The sequence below is a fragment of the Arachis stenosperma genome, chromosome 2, assembly GCF_014773155.1.
Source record: "Arachis stenosperma cultivar V10309 chromosome 2, arast.V10309.gnm1.PFL2, whole genome shotgun sequence".
NCBI classification, from domain to species: domain Eukaryota; kingdom Viridiplantae; phylum Streptophyta; class Magnoliopsida; order Fabales; family Fabaceae; genus Arachis; species Arachis stenosperma.
Window position 1 is genome coordinate 71,969,257 of NC_080378.1, and position 3,815 is coordinate 71,973,071.

Consider the following 3,815-nt stretch of genomic DNA (forward strand, 5'->3'; position numbering starts at 1 on the left):
ATGGAGCCTCACAAATGATCAGAGCAATGTGGGAACCTCCCAACACCAAACTTAGAGTTTGAATGTGGGGGTTCAACACCAAACTTAGAGTTTGGTTGTGGCCTCCCAACACCAAACTTAGAGTTTGACTGTGGGGGCTCTGTTTGTCTCTGATTTGAGAGAAGCTCTTCAAGCTTCATCTCCATGGTGACAGAGGGATATCCTTGAGCCTTAAACACCAAGGATTCTTCATTCACTTGAATGATTAGTTCACCTCTATCAACATCAATCACAGCCTTTGCTGTGGCTAGGAAGGGTCTGCCAAGGATGATGGATTCATCCATGCACTTCCCAGTCTCTAGGACTATGAAATCAGTAGGGATGTAATGGTCTTCAACTTTTACCAAAACATTCTCTACAAGTCCATAGGCTTGTTTTCTTGAGTTGTCTGCCATCTCTAGTGAGATTCTTGCAGCTTGTACCTCAAAGATCCCTAGCTTCTCCATTACAGAGAGAGGCATGAGGTTTACACTTGACCCTAAGTCACACAGAGCTTTCTTGAAGGTCATGGTGCCTATGGTACAAGGTATTGAAAACTTCCCAGGATCTTGTCTCTTTTGAGGTAATCTCTGCCTAGACAAGTCATCCAGTTCTTTGGTGAGCAAGGGAGGTTCATCTTCCCAAGTCTCATTTCCAAATAACTTGTCATTTAGCTTCATGATTGCTCCAAGGTACTTAGCAACTTGCTCTTCAGTGACATACTCATCCTCTTCAGAGGGAGAATACTCATCAGAGCTCATGAAAGGCAGAAGTAAGTCCAATGGAATCTCTATGATCTCATTTTGAGCCTCAGATTCCCATGGTTCCTCATTGGGGAACTCAGAGGAGGTTGGTGCACGCCCATTGAGGTCTTCCTCAGTGGCGTCCACCTCCTCTCTTTCCTCTCCATATTCGGCCATGTTTATGGCTTTGCACTCTCCTTTTGGATTTTCTTCTGTATTACTTGGGAGAGTACTAGGAGGGAGTTCAGTAATTTTCTTGCTCAGCTGTCCCACTTGTCCTTCCAAATTTCTGATGGAGGACCTTGTTTCATTCATGAAACTTTGAGTGGTTTTGATTAGATCAGAGACCATTGTTGCTAAGTCAGAGGTATTCTGCTTAGAACTCTCTGTCTGTTACTGAGAAGATGATGGAAAAGGCTTGCTATTGTTAAACCTGTTTCTTCCACCATTATTATTGAAACCTTGTTGAGGTCTCTCTTGATTCTTCCATGAGAAATTTGGGTGATTTCTCCATGAAGAATTGTAGGTGTTTCCATAGGGTTCTCCTAGGTAATTCACCTCTTCCATTGAAGGGTTCTCAGGATCATAAGCTTCTTCCTTAGAGGAAGCTTCCTTAGTACTGCCAGGTGCATTTTGCATTCCAGACAGACTTTGAGAAATCAAATTGGCTTGTTGAGTCAATATCTTATTCTGAGCCAGTATGGCATTCAGAGTGTTAATCTCAAGAAGTCCTTTCTTCTGACTTGTCCCATTGTTCACAGGATTCCTTTCAGAAGTGTACATGAATTGGTTATTTGCAACCATTTCAATTAGCTCTTGAGCCTCTGTAGGCGTCTTCTTCAGATGAAGAGATCCTCCAGCAGAGCTATCCAAAGACATCTTGGATAGTTCAGAGAGACCATCATAGAAAATACCTATGATGCTCCATTCAGAAAGCATGTCTGAAGGACATTTTCTGATTAATTGTTTGTATCTTTCCCAGGCTTCATAGAGGGATTCTCCATCCTTCTGTCTGAAGGTTTGGACTTCCACTCTAAGCTTACTCAATTTTTGAGGTGGAAAGAACTTTGCCAAGAAGGCATTGACTAGCTTTTCCCAAGAGTCCAGGCTTTCTTTAGGTTGTGAGTCCAACCATGTCCTAGCTCTGTCTCTTACAGCAAAAGGGAATAGCATCAGTCTGTAGACCTCAGGGTCAACCCCATTAGTCTTGACTGTGTCACAGATTTGCAAGAACTCAGCTAAAAACTGATGAGGATCTTCCATTGGAAGTCCATGGAACTTGCAATTCTATTGCATTAGAGAAACTAACTGAGGCTTAAGCTCAAAGTTGTTTGCTCCAATGGCAGGGATAGAGATGCTTCTCCCATAGAAATTGGGAGTAGGTGCAGTAAAGTCACCCAGCACCTTCTTTGCATTGTTGGCATTGTTGTTGTTTTCGGCTGCCATGGTTTCTTCTTTGAAGAATTCGGTCAGGTCCTCTAAAGAGAGTTGTGCTTTGGCTTCTCTTAGCTTTCTCTTCAAGGTCCTTTCAGGTTCAGGGTCAGCTTCAACAAGAATGCCTTTGTCTCTGCTCCTGCTCATAAGAAAGAGAAGAGAACAAGAATATGTGGAATCCTCTATGTCACAGTATAGAGATTCCTTGAAGTGTCAGAGGAAAAGAAAAATAGAAGAAAGAAGGAGAAGAAGAATTCGAACTTTAATTAGGTAAGGTTCGAATTGTGCATTAAGAAGGAGTGGTACTCCATTAATAGAAGGATGTGAGAAGGAGGGAAGAGAATTTTCGAAAATTCAATCAAAAGATTTTGAAAACATTTTGAAAATTTGATTGATAATTTTCGAAAATTCAAAGTGAAAAAGAAATCAAGTGATTTTTGAAAAAGATTTTGAAATTAGAAGTTTAAAAAGATTTGATTGAAAACTATTTTGAAAAAGATGTGATAAAAAAAATATGATTGAAAAGTTATGGTCTTAAAAAGATGTGATTGAGAAGATATGATTTGAAAACAATTTTAAAAGATATGATTTGGAAACAATTTGAAAAGATATGATTTAAAAATTAATGACTTGCCTAACAAGAAAAGATATGATTCAAACATAAAACCTTTCTCAACAGAAAAGGCAAAAAATGTTCAATCAAATCATTAATTGTTAGGAAGTATCTTTGAAAAAGGAAAGAAATTGATTTTGAAAACATTTGATTGAAAAGATATGATTTGAAAAAGATTTGATTTTGAAAAACTTTGAAAACTTGAAAAAAAATTGATTTTGAAAACAAAATCTTCCCCCTAGCACCATCCTGGCGTTAAACGCCCAGAATGGTATACATTCTGGCGTTTAACGCCCAAAATGCACCCTTTTTGGGCGTTAAACGCCCAGCCAGGCACCCTGGCTGGCGTTTAAACGCCAGTCTGTCTTCTTCACTGGGCATTTTTGAATGCCCAGCTTTTTCTGTATAATTCCTCTGCAGTATGTTCTGAATCTTCAATTCTTGGTATCATTGACTTGAAAAGACACAAATTAAAAATATTTTTGGATTTTTAATAATCAAAATGCAATAAGAATCAAATAACAATGCATGCAAGACACCAAACTTAGCAGTTTGTATACTACTGACACTAACAAGATGAGAATGCATATGAGAAACAACAAAACACTCAAGTCAATAGAATTCAAAGATCAAAACAAGGAAATCATCAAGAACAACTTGAAGATTAGTGAAGACACATGCATAAATTCGAAAAATGCAAGAAAAACAGAAACATGCAATTGATACTAAACTTAAGATGAGACTCTAGACTCAAACAAGACATATTTTTGGATTTTATGATTTTGTAATTTTTTGTGCTTTTTCGAAAATTAAGTGAAAAGGAAAATAAGGTATCAAAATTCTTAATGAGAATTCCAGGAATCATGCAATGTTAGTCTAAAGCTTTAGTCTAAAGAAATTAGACATGGCCGGCCAAGCTTCAGCAGGACATTGCATTCAAGAGCTAAATTGATGAGAATCAATCAGCTTTGGTGATGATAAGAACATCACCTTGGAACACTAGAATT

The 3,815-nt window shown here is 38.3% G+C and overlaps 1 non-coding gene across 1 annotated transcript; it reads left to right on the forward strand.

The window, feature by feature from the left end:
* Positions 1–1,694: 1,694 nt before the first annotated feature.
* LOC130964066 (small nucleolar RNA R71) lies at positions 1,695–1,802 on the forward strand. Its single transcript, XR_009080177.1, has one exon. It is a non-coding gene; the product is annotated as a small nucleolar RNA R71 (small nucleolar RNA).
* Positions 1,803–3,815: the final 2,013 nt, after the last annotated feature.